A 13,382-nucleotide genomic window follows, 5' to 3' on the forward strand; every position below is an offset into this window, starting at 1 on the left:
AATAAAGATTAAAAAAAAGTTCTCATCACAAGAAAAAGAAATGAGTGACTATGTGTGATGATGGATGTGAACTAAACCTATTGTGGTCACATCACAATGTTTACATATATCAAATAATTATGTTACACATCTTCGGCTAATACGTTATATGTCAATTACATCTCGATTTTTAAAAAATGAAATGAAAATAAAAAAGGACAGTTGAAGGATGGAACTGTCTCTGTGGGTCCTGACCCCCCCGCCCCTGCATCCCACAAGCCAGGAGATGTCTTTTCTCAACAGGGAATCAGGAAGAACAAAAGCCTTGCTCTCACAACTACTGTACTAAAGACACAATCAAGGAGAACCATTTCATTTCAACAGCACTGAACCGAGGGGGAAAGGGAGAGAACGAAAGAGAGAAATAGAAAGTTCTGCACAACAGAGTTACTTCCGTAACTTGCTGGTCGCCCCGAGAGGTGATACTTGGCTGATCTGATGACAGCCAATTCTAGGTGACACAGCATCCTCTAGAGCAAGTGCTTCCGCAGCCAGCTTTTTAGCAGAAAATCTCTATCTGCTTGCTGTGCACGACGATGCGGGTGGGAATAGACAGGCTTTCACTCCCTCACTCACAGCACTGTCCTCTGCTTGTCCCGCCAGCAAGTCAGATCCTCTGATTTTTTTTTCATACCCTCAACATTTCAATCACCAAAATAAAACAACACTTGTGTGAGAGGAGGAAGGAGGCTGTCAGCCTCTCAGTGACACGGCTCCCTCCTCTAATGAGGTCAAAACTTTCTTTTGGCCACAAAGCAACCGAGTGTCAACACGCTAAGGCATCAGCCCCCAAAGACTGGAAACAGAATTTACAGCAAGAGACAAAAGGCTGGTCCATGGAAACATGATAAACGACCCTTAGCCATGCAGCACAACGTGCACTGCAAAGGACACCATGAGCAACTGACCCATAATTACCGTGTGCTTGCTACGGTGCAGGGCCGAAAGGAAACCTAAGGCGTGATCTCTGCTGTCAAGTACTTGCAGTCTTGCTGGTGAGGAAAGAGAAAATACATGCGTAAGAGAAACAGTGGGCAAAAGGCCACCTGGAAAAAAAGAGTATTAAGCTCATAATGGAAATCTCCTAATAAAAAACAGATTTTCCAACACCAAATAAATGGTCCATTTATTAGGCTGTGCAAAAAAAAAAAATTAATAAAATTTAAAGAATTAATACAGTACCAAGCCGATGAGAATAAGTCACAGAAATCAGAGACCTAGCCAAGACCCTTGGGCTGTAACCTGCTTCCACACAGCCATCTGGGAGAGATTAAACAACTCCTTTTTCCTCGGGAGGGCTTTATGTCTTTATATGGAAAGGACTGCCAATTGCCCTTCCCAGTGGAGACAGTCCTGCAAGATGTGGTGCTCAAACTTCAAAGTGCACGACAGTCACCTGGAAACTGCATCTGTGCAGGGCTCTTCAGCCTGGGCACATGTGGACCCAGGCCAGGTAATTCCTTGTGGGGGACCGTCCTGTGCACTGTTGCATGCTGAGCAGCGTCCCTGGCCTCTACCCACTAGATGCCAGGAGCACCCTCTCCCCTAGTTACAACAGAATGTCTCCAGATGTTGCCAAATGTCCCTGGGGGGACACGACTGCCCCACCACCACCACCTGCCCAGCTGAGAACCCCTGTTCTAAGATGGAACCAAGGAAGCTACATATTTCACAGGCACCTGCTGCTTCCAACATCCACCTACGGGGCTATTTCCCTGGATATAACTGGGTGCATCAGTCTCGTCCACTGGGGTCATCTTCCTTCCCACACACCAACAGGGCAGAAGGTATCACAATCCCGCTTCTTCCCTCTTTGCCTCTTAACACACGTGCCTTTTGCCCCCTTTGCTGTGTGACTCTGCATGACCTCCCGACTGGAACAGCCCTCCCCAGCCCATGGATGTGGGATCTGGCCACGACACTTGCTCCGGTCAACGAGCATTAGTGGGAAGGACAGGCAGAGGTTTTAAACGTGACTGCGTGATGTAGCTTGGCTTCTTCTTATACCAGATAGGAGGGGCAGAAGTACATGCCCCAAGAGGCTACTAGCCTCAGAAGGAGGAGATTAGGAGCTCAGTCCTAAACCCAGCCCAGAGCCTGACCAGGCCTCCCTGATCCCACCCAGCTGAGCCCAGCAGAGCCACACCTCACCACCCACTGACCAGTAAGCAAGAAGTAAGTGCTTGGTGCTCTTTTCAGCAGCACATATATTAAAACTGGAAAGATACAGGGATTAACATGGCCCCTGTACAAGGGTAACAAAAATTCATGAAGCATTCCGTATTTTTGATGGAAACTAAACTTTCGGTGGTGAGCACGCTCCAGCATACAGAGATGTCAAAATACGGTACTGTACACAGAAAACTTACATGTTACAAACCGTTACCTCAATTTTAAAAAATTCTGTGAAGAAATAAGTGCTTGTTTCTGTAAGCCTTTGTATGCGGGGGTGCTGTTTGTTACACATCATCAGCAAAGCAGACAGCTGACTGATACACTCCCCAAATATTTCTGAACCAAAATGCTGATTAACAAGTGGATATTATTATGACTTTTCTGTCCCTACCCCCACCTGTCTTCCTCCACTCTTGTATGGAGCCACAAACCCACCAATTCAGTCCCCATAAAGGCACACATGGTATCTTTGAAGTCCTGGGGGCCAGGTCCCACTCTTCTCACATCGTGGTGGTCTTTCCCACAGCTGACTCAGACTGTGAGACACTAACTCCAGGGAATAGTTCTGTCAGAGTCCCCGAGAGACCCTCAAACTGACAGTGGCAGGGCCACCCACCAACTATGGAGTTCTTGGGAAGGAGAGGCTCTAGACATACAAATGTGTTCGATCAGCACCAAAAATCCCAGGTCCTTCCAAGACAGAAAACAACCGGGTGTGCCCAGAGGTAAATCACGACTCAGCCAGTGGCTCCACCGCAGTGAAAGGCAGGCACACCGACCAAACAGCTCCACGACTTCTGAATCATTCAAGAGACAAACAGCAAATATTAAATAAATACACAAACCTTGCAGGGCTCAGAGGAACAAATTTAGAGACAGAAACAAAGGAAATAAGTCTCCTTGGAGACTGTCAATGGAGCCAGAGAATAATGGCCCCCAGACAGTCCCATGCCCTAATCCCTGGGCCCTGTGACAGTGTTACCGTGCATGGCCAAAAGGACTCTGCAGATGCGATGAAGTTAAGGATGCTGAGCAGGGGAGATTATCTTGGATGGGGGGGGAGGGCAATGTAATCACGTGAGCCCTAAAAAGTGGGCAATCTCTCCAGGCTGTGGTCAGAGAGACACGTGACCAAAGAGGAATGATCAGAGATGCTGCACTGCTGGGTTTGAAGATGGAAGAAGGGGCCATGAGCCAGGGAATGCAGGAGGCCTCTAGAAGCAGGAAGAGGCAAGGACTGGCTTCTCCCGAAAGCCTCTGGAAAAGAAGGCGGCCCCACTGACACAGTGAGACCCATCTCAGACTTGCAACCTCTGGAACTATAAGATAACAGAGCGGAGTCGTTCAAGGCAGGAAGTTTGGGGTCATCTGTCCCAAGAGTGACAAGAAACTAACACAGTCAATTATAAGATCAACGGAGAAAACACACATGACCTTGAGCCTTACCAATAAGCTCTCTGTTCAAGGCACAGACACCCCAGAAAGTCGTGCCTATGGAGAGCTGGGGAAAAATCAGCCTCCATATTCTCCCACCTGACCCCGGAACGGTAATTTATGGCTCTACAGAGGCAGAAGGCTTATACATTCAGAAAAGTAAACAACTCTACGACTCTCTCAGTCTAAGCCGGCGTTGTGGCTTCAGGGAGGCCCCAGAACGCAGCCAAAGTCTAGCTGGTTGGAACCCCACGACCCCAGAGCAACTTCACACTACCCCCTTGGGGACTACAGGCTTCCTACGTCTCACACCAAGAAAGGACCCTCTAAAATCCCATCCAGGGACTTCTCTGGTGGCTCAGTGGTTAAGAATCTGCCTGCCAATGCAGGTTCGAGCCCCGGCCCAGGAAGATCCCACATGCCGCGGGGCAGCTAAACCTGTGCGCCACAACTACTGAGCCTGCGCTCTAGGGCCCACAAGCCACAACTACTGAGCCCACGCGCCACCACTACTGAAGCCCACATGCCCTGGAGGCCGCGTGCCGCCAACTACTGAGCCTGTGTGCTGCAACTACTGAAGCCCGTGGGCCTAGAGCCCGCGCTCCACAACAAGAGAAGCCACCGCAATGAGAAGCCCGCGCACCCGCAATGAGAAGCCCGCGCACCGCAACGACGAGTAGCCCCCGCTCGCCGCAACTAGAGAAAGCCTGCACACAGCAAAGAAGACCCAGTGCAGCCAAAAATAAATTTAGAAAATAAAATGCCGTGCAAAAGGCAGCACAAAAGAGGGGTCAGCAGACACAGCTTTAACTGACCACAACTGTTTTCTAGGTTGAAATTTAGGGGAAGAGATGGAACTAAAGAGAAGGAGAAGGCAGATACAGTGTACGCCCAATTGGAAGCTGAACTGGAAATGGTCTTATAAAACATGGCTCCTTCTGTGAACCGTTTTCCATTTCAACGTCATCTGAAAGGAGCAGCCCGTGCCCCGGGTTTACCCAGCCCGTAACATTCTTCCACCTGATTCCCCACCCCAGGCCCCAAGCCCTCCTTGATTACCCAGAGATTCCACAAAACGTTCACCAAGAAACTGGAATAACACACACTACAACGTGGACACGCCTCAAAGACCTAACGCTAAGGGAAGAAAGCTAGACAGCAAAGGGTACATATTGTGTGATTCCATTTATAGAAGATGTCCGGAATAGGCAAATCCACAGGGACAAAAAGCAGGTCATTGGTTGTCAGGGGCTGGGTGGAGAGGGGATTTGGGAAGTGACGGCTTAATGGGTAAGGGGTTTCTTTCAGGGTGATAAAAATGCTACAGAATTAGACAGTGGTGACGACTGCACAACTCTGTAAAAATACCAGGAAAGTACTGAGTTATACACACTTTGAATGAGTGAGTTGCATGCTATGTAAGTTATATCTCAATAAAGCTGTCATATTAAAAAATAGGAGAAGAAGAGAGAGGAAGAGGAAACAACCACTAAGATATCAGCCAATGATTACAAGTCACTGCAAACTTTAAAAAATTTAACCATCCCAAGGAGGTTAGTTTACTTAACAAGCCTGCAATCCGGCGCACCAGCCCACTCCACAGTAAAGATTCTGGAACGCCTGAGCAGAGGTCGGCAGCAAACTGTGACCAGAGGTGGTTTATGGAGCGGGCTGAGGAGCAAAGTGGGACGCCTGGGGCTCATGATGAAATGCAGGAAGACGATTCTGCAAAAGTAACAGTTCTCAGTAATTTAAAGCAACCCTCTATAATGAAAGTATTCTCTCTCTCCAAAATAAAAAAACAATGGTAACAAATACACTGGCTACGGCAGCAAACGTCTACTGATAACTTCCGGCTGCTCCAGGTCAGAAGATTCAGATTAGACTCCCGAAAAGCAAACTGAAAGTAAAATACGTTCACTGGCTTGGGCTGGCTGTTTCAGACGGGAGGGGATGGGATGGAGAAAGGATAGGTATTGCTCCCCTGTGAGAGGAAAGGCGGGTGAGCAGCCTTAAGATTGCAGTGGACCCAGCAGCATGGGGAGCCCCTGGCGCAGGGCCTGGGTCCAATCCCGCCCCACCTGGGCCTGGACCATTTCCTCAGAAGGTGACCCCGGCAACCGCAGACAGGGCGCAAGTCAGATCCCACAAGAGTCGGCAGGGTATCACGGCCGGCGTTTGGCGTTCATCAGCACGCCGACCCACGCATCCCGAGTTATTCCTGGTATTAGCCCCTTGACATAATAAGGAAGCCAAGAGGAAAGACGGACACATCCAAGCGTACAGAAATGGGAAGCTTGGTGGTTAAGTCCATGAGCAACGTTATAAGGAACAGTCTAGGAGAGAAACATTTGGAACAACTAACAGTCACAGTCTACAAAGACTTCCTCTAAGGCACGTGTGGGCCTCAGACCAGGAGCATCAGTGTCAGCTGGGAACTTGCTGGAAATGCAGAGTCTCGGGCCCCGCCCAGATTTACTGACTCAGAAATTCTGGGGATGGGGCCTGGCAACCTGTGTTTTCACAAGCCCTCCACAGGGCACTGGTACACAATGAAGTTTGAGAACCAGTGGTAAGGTCACAAAAATATTTACAGCAGCACTATTCATAATAACCCCCAAAATGGAAACAACCCAGGTGTCCAACAACGCGTGAATGGATCCACGGTGGTGCGTCCATACCTGATGGAATCCTACCCAGTCATAAGAGGGGATGAATTAGTGACACAGGCCACAACATGGATAAAGCCGAAAATCACCAGGCCGAGTGAAAGAAGCCAGGCAAAATAATGAGCACACAGTGTGCAATTTCACTGATACAGAATTCCAGGATATGCAAACCAACCCATCTAGTAATAGAAAGCCATCAATGGTTGCCCGGAGGTGGGGGGAAGCAGAGAGAGATTACAGAAAGGCACAGGGAAATGTGGAAGCCACGGAAATACGTGTTATCTTGATATGCACGTGTCCCAGAAGCCAGCACCACTCTCAAGACAGCAAACATAGGAGGAAACTGATGACCGTGCACACCTTATATACGCCTGGTTTACTGTACTTCAATTATACCTTAACAAAGGGGTAAAAAAAAGCAAGCAAGCAGATGGTGCAAAACCAGTGTAATATGATCCCACATAGATAAAAACGCAAGACTACACAGTTGTACATGGACAGCTGAACATGCCAGAAACAGAATCTACCACATCACACTGTGGACTGCTAGTATCGGTTATTCTGCCGGAGGAGCTGGGAGTTACAACCCCACAGTGCGGGGATTCAGGGAAATCAGCATATTCTTAGGTATCACCTTAGAAACAGGACCGAGCTTAGAACAGGAAAAAGGAACAAAACCCAGAATCTGTTCAGAGGAAAAGCCTTGCATTTTGGAAGCCCCCAAAGCAAGGCCGGCTGCAGGGGTGCAGGCAGGGAGAGGGCCCCCCCCTCGGGTAGCAACAAGTGCCGCAGGGGTGCGGGGCAGCTCCTGCTGGGAGATGCAGGGCAGAGAAGGGGATGCACGCAGGTAAGCGGGCTGGGGCCCAGGCAGGGGGCCCTGAACTTCTCAGGGGGCTCAAAGGTTGACCAGATGAAGAGAACAAGGGGTGGAGGCCTGGCTATTGTGACACCCTGCACACTGCACGCTCCGCACTCCGCACAGCAAATGAAAACCCTATAGAAACCAAAACCCTGGAGGGAGGGCCGTAAGCAGATGCACTGAAAGGCTGGGCTCACGGCAGCCACTCCCTTCCAGCACAGTCATCAACGTGGAGAGTCTTCACTCAGGATCTTCCGCCCTCCTTTCTCAGTTCTTGGGGAAGAGATAAGGATGAAGTGCGATTTCCAGATCAAACCCCAGACGTCTGCGTAATTTCGCTGTTTATTTGTAAATGAATACTTCTAAAGGAATTTCTTTTCCCTCTGAAGTTAGCTCCCAAAACCTTGCTTGTCCTTTGCTGTAGAAAAAGATCCGTATTTCCCTGGAATGTATGAGGACGGATAGATTTCCCAACTTCTCTAAGTCTGATGCGGGTTTTAGTCCTTCAACTTTACCAAGTCTTCAACCACGAGATTCAAGCTTCTAAGGCGGGATGCTTGACCTCGGCACTAATGACCTCTTGGGTTGAGTAATTCTTTGTGGGCCTTGGGGCCTCATCCCCTGCATTACAGGATGCTGGGCAGCGCCCCTGACCTCTATCCACTAGATGCCACTGACACCCCTTCCCCATTGGTAACAACCAGAAAGGCCCCCAGACATTGTCCAGCGTCCCTTGGGAGCAAAACTGTCCTTGGTGGAGGACCACTGAGCTAAGGTATATCCCGACCAAGACGGAACTTCCGTCAAAGTCAAACATCCAACGCCATGAAAGAAACAGGACGGGATTTCAAGGAGGAGGCAGCAGGGGCATGGAGGGTTGACTGCCCTATGGCTGTGTCCTGGGTTCTCCAGGGACTGAGTCCATCACTGTAAACGCAGTTCCTTGTCCAGACTCCGCACCTGTCCAATGCAGCCCTTTATGCACGATTCTTCACGATTAGTATGACCCTAAATATAAGACGAACTCCTCTAGCTTCAGTTTGCTGACTACAAGTAAACGTTTCTCTCTCTCTTTTTGGGGGGGACGTGCCGCAAGGGCATACGGGATCTTAGTTCACCAACCAGGGACCAAACCTGTGCCCCCTGCAATGGAAGCGCAAAGTCTTAACTACTGAACTGCCAGGGAAGTCCCTAAATGTAAAAGTTTTTTTCTTTCTTTTTTTTTAACTTCTTTATTGGGGTATAACTGCTTTACAACGGTGTGTTAGTTTCTGCTGTATAACAAAGTGAATCAGTTATACATATACATATGTTCCCATATCTCTTCTCTCTTGCGTCTCCCTCCCTCCCACCCTCCCTATCCCACCCCTCTAGGTGGTCACAGAGCACCGAGCTGATCTCCCTGTGCTATGCGGCTGCTTCCCACTAGCTATCTATTTTACCTTTGGTAGTGTAGATATGTCCATGCCTCTCTCTCGCTTTGTCACAGCTCACCCTTCCCCCTCCCCATATCCTCAAGTCCGTTCTCTAGTAGGTCTGTGTCTTTATTCCTGCCATATGATCCAGCAATCCCACTCCTGGGCATATACGCTGAGAAAACCATAATTCAAAAAGAGTCATGTACCAAATGTTCATTGCAGCTCTATTTACAATAGCCCGGAGATGGAAACAACCTAAGTGTCCATCATGGGATGAATGGATAAAGAAAATGTGGCACATATATACAATGGAATATTACTCAGCCATAAAAAGAAATGAAATTGAGCTATTTGTAATGAGGTGGATGGATCTAGAGTCTGTCATACAGAGTGAAGTAAGTCAGAAAGAGAAAGACAACTACCGTAGGCTAACACATATATATAGAATTTAAGGAAAAAAAAAGTCACGAAGAAGCCAGGGGTGAGACGGGAATAATGACCTTTTTGTCTTTCCACAGAGCTACTTACTTCCCGCACGGCTCCGCCTTGAGAGCCTGCAACCAACCCATCTCTATCCTGATCTTACAGGGAGGACACCAAGGCTCCCCGTGCGGCCCTGCACTCTCCCTAGGTACCCCTCTCCTGGAGAGGGGGCGGGGAAGGTTCACTAAATCACCTCCCACCATCGGGTTCTGAGCAAAGGGAAATCTACAGAGACAGAAAGGAGATTAGTGGCTGCCTGGGGCTGGCAGGGGGCGCAGGAATGGATGACATGACCTTCCTGAAGACGGGAGCGATCTTACTGTGGAATGAAAATGCCTGAAACCTGGATGATGACCGATGACTGCACCACTCGGTAAAATGACTAAAAATCCCTGAAACTGTACACTTGAAGTGGGTGCTTTTTTTGGTATGTAATTTACACCTCAGTAACACGGTTCCTGAAAATCAACTAGACCTTAAATGGGATTTAGCGATCTTCTTCGTGAAATTTATCACCACAGGTGGCCATCTACAGCCATCCCAAGGCAAAGCAAACATCTATGGCAAATCCAAATAAAACAAAGTATCACATAGCTTGCAAAAGGAATGACAGCCCAACCTGAATCTACAGTGTGTCCAACTCAATACTAGGAACTACAGAACTGCCGAACTGCCCAGTGGCAGCAGTGCGGACAGAGAGAAATTCCGCTCTGATGAACATCCGGGCCACCAGAAACCCATACAGAAAAATACATTCCTTGTCCAAAGATAGAACATTCAATGGAAAAGCAAACACAACAGGTAATTCAAGAAGGTTGAACATACTCTTCGATAGCAAACTATGAACCAAACCCAAACTTCCCTTAAAGCAAAAGCCACGCAGAAAAATGGGACCCCAGGGCTTCCCTGGTGGCGCAGCGGTTGAGAATCTGCCTGCCAATGCAGGGGACACGGGTTTGAGCCCTGGTGTGGGAAGATCCCACATGCCGCGGAGCAACTAGGCCCGTGTGCCACAACTACTGAGCCTGTGCGTCTGGAGCTTGTGCTCCGCAACAAGAGAGGTCGGGACAGTGAGAGGCCCGCGCACCGCGATGAAAAGTGGCCCCCGCTCTCCGCAACCAGAGAAAGCCCTCACACGGAAACGAAGACCCAACACAGCCAAAAATAAATATAAATAAATAAAAATTTAAAAAAAAATGGGACCCCAGCTTACCCCTCTATTGTGCCAGGAGCTGAGAAAATTAAAATTCACAAAGGACAGCTTATTCTGTGCACCATTTCATGTTTAAATATGAATAGTGAAATAGTGAAAACATACAGTCTCTAGTTTTATTCAGTTAACTTTTCTGGAAACACAGGATGATCCAAAAATTACATAATGGAATTAAAAACTATTAACTATTGGGTGGACAGACACCGTACTGCCTGAGAGAAAAACGAAACATTTCCATGAGCTAATCGTATCCTATATTTAGTTTGAGTAGACTAATGTAATTAACCAGGGGTGTACAATTCCGCTAACTTCAAATTTCCAGTGGTAAAGCCTCACATACAATTATCTGAACCACAACTGATTTATATTTTTGTGGGAAAATGAAGATAGCTGATTCTAATAACCCGAGCTTCCCAAGAAGAGTAACTGCCTCCCTGACGGAAATGATGTGAGTGGTAATTCGCACCACCACAAACTCATCTGTTTTCAGATCTTCCCTCAAAGGTCAGCATACCTGGAGATTTCACGTCCCGTTGACGCAAACATTTGGTGCTACTGTTCCCCTGCATTCCTGCTCTGTACACCTGGGCCTCTAACTCCCAGAGGGTATACACAGGTCTCTGCACTTCGTGAGTACCTGAGGTACACATTTAGGAAATAGAATCAAATTTTGTGCCCACTTCTGCGAACAGTCTCAGGATGCGGCTAGTCTCTGATACATCTCTGAATATTATTTAGGGTAATTTGGCTGGCAAATAATCAAATGAATAATTATTAGAAAATTATAAACAACAAAGACAGAAAAAGATTCCTGTCCAGACCTGAAGCGACTGACCAGTGTCTAGCTGACCTGCTGGCAAGAAGTCAGGACATGGACAAGGCTCAAGGAAACCGGCTAAAAGCAAAGTACTTTGTGTAATTTCTCCCTCCTCTTAGATGGGCAGGCACAGGGCAGATAAAGGACATTCCCAAAGACTTTCATTAAAACTAAATTTGTTACGGGAGCTTAAATGTCCTGATCTCTGGAGAGCAGAGACAAAGGTGCATAATGTAGATGTCAAAAATTCTACTTCCTGGGAATTCCCTGGCTGTCCAGTGGTTGGAACTCCGTGCGTTCACTGCCGAGGGCCTGGAGGGACTGGGTTCGATCCCTGGTGGGGGAACTAAGATCCCGCAGGCCACGTGGTGCAGACAAAAAAAAAAAAAAAAAAAAACTACTTCCTGCTTCTCCTCTCTTCACAGTAGGTGCGTTCTGAATATTACTGTAAAGAGAAGCAATTTTTTTTTTTAAGTAGGAGATAAATATATCCGTTTACCAAAGGACAAATGAATGTCCACGTGGATCCTGACGACTGTGAAATGACGTGTGGCCCTGGTGCCCCGACGGTACAGAGAACAAGACCAACGTCAGCTTCCCTTTACATACAGAGCTATGCTGCAAACTCATTATCCACAAAGGGAAAAACAGGCACAAACACCGAAAATCACACACAAAACTGAAGCTAACGTACCAATCATTTCAAATTAAACAAACAAAAAGGCTGGTGCGGAAACCGGGAACTACTTGCGGTCGACACTTGGTGTCATGAAAACCAAAGCTTCAGCCGTTCTCAGCAAACGACCTCAGCCAAAGACCTGCAGTTTGGAGGTGAGTCCTATGTCTCACCTCCACAGGCCACAATGTGGTCTGGGGTGTGAATGTAATTCTTGTATTTATTTACTCTCTGTAACACCAGTAATACAGCATCAACCAAAATGACAGTTTTCTCTTTTAAAAAGCCTCTAATGTGAAATGCAAAAAATAAAAGATTTAATAACCACCACGATGGATGAAATATGTTTCTGGAAGAAAACAACAACAAATAAACAGTCAGACTGAAGGCACCGAGAGACTTATCACAACCCAGTTCCAGCGCTATCTCCCATCTTTTAAAGTTTGAATCACCTATTTGACAAAAAGCCTGGTTCCTGGGAGCCCTGAGGGCATCCGTCAATGAAAGCAGCTGATTTATAAACAGAATTAAGTGATTATGAAAACACTGCAGCGTCATGAAATGCTTAAAAAGCACAGCATTGTTCCAAAGTTTCCTCGTGCACCTGCAACTGAGGTATTGTCATCTGGTTCTGAAACACAAATATTTTTTCAGCTTTAAAAACACGCACAATCCTGTAGATCCAAAACGTGCACAGCACCCTGTCAGCGTATGTTCTTTCTTCCCCAAGTCACATCATTAACAGCTGTGCCTCTGGAGGTATGTCCAATCTCTAAGCTGTCAGATCTCAGTCACAACACGTGTGTGTGTGTACACACACACACACACACACACACACACACACACCGTGGCAGGTGAAGCCAGACGGAAAAAGGGGAACACACCTGTGTCCCACTTTATTCAGGGACTTCAATATCAGCCCCTCTCACCTCTGGGGACCCCATCAGTGATCTCTAGATGCTTTTTCACTGCATATCCCTCTCAGTGAAAACCTTTTAAGCATTAACTCCAACTCACGTAACGTATTAACTAGAGATAACACTCAACGATCATTATATGCATTTCTCATAGACCACAAATAGACATTTTGTAACTATTACATAAAAATAAATAAACAGAGAACTTAAGTTTCTTCCTGCACTCCAGCAAATCTCATTGTCACTGCCAGAGATATGATATCCAGTCCACTTGGGAGCCCACTTTGTGAATTAAAACCTGAGACAAGGCATTTCTGTCACCCTCTGCCCCAACTAAACATGGAGACTACTGGTTTCAAGGAAATGTCCTAGGAGGCCCATGAAATTTACCAGAGTCCCATGAAATCTATCAGGCGAGTCTAATTTCCACAGGCCTCTCCCCTTGTTCTCATCTGGTCTACAACAATTTCTGTGATGCCCTGGACACATGAGATCATTACTTCTTATTTTCATCAACTTCTGAGTTGAGTGCCCCCCCCAATGCTGTTTCTCCTGGCAAGGCTTTTTGAAGAATTACGCTACAGATCTCTAGAAATTGTTGAAACTGGCACAGAATCATCGTGCATCTTAGAAATACAAACCTAATGTGGTATTTTTTCATAATCAAATTAGGAGCTAAACC

At 47.2% G+C, this 13,382-nt stretch overlaps 1 protein-coding gene and 1 non-coding gene across 14 annotated transcripts in view; one reads left to right on the forward strand and one right to left on the reverse strand.

The window, feature by feature from the left end:
• The window catches only part of LOC101330847 (transducin beta like 1 X-linked), a 225,313-nt gene that overhangs the window by 203,187 nt on the left and 8,744 nt on the right, over positions 1 to 13,382 (reverse strand). Inside the window, exon 1 of one of the 13 annotated variants that reach the window (XM_073799721.1) lies at positions 958 to 1,031. The exons of the other annotated variants lie outside the window; for them this stretch is intronic. The gene's annotated coding sequence lies outside the window, so the exon portion shown is untranslated. Of the gene's footprint in view, positions 1 to 957; positions 1,032 to 13,382 lie in introns of those variants that run through there. 13 annotated transcript variants of the gene reach the window in all.
• Positions 2,226 to 2,327, forward strand: LOC117310578 (U6 spliceosomal RNA). The gene has a single exon (XR_004524724.1). It is a non-coding gene; the product is annotated as a U6 spliceosomal RNA (small nuclear RNA).

This window comes from Tursiops truncatus, chromosome Y (genome assembly GCF_011762595.2).
Source record: "Tursiops truncatus isolate mTurTru1 chromosome Y, mTurTru1.mat.Y, whole genome shotgun sequence".
NCBI classification, from domain to species: Eukaryota; Metazoa; Chordata; class Mammalia; order Artiodactyla; family Delphinidae; genus Tursiops; species Tursiops truncatus.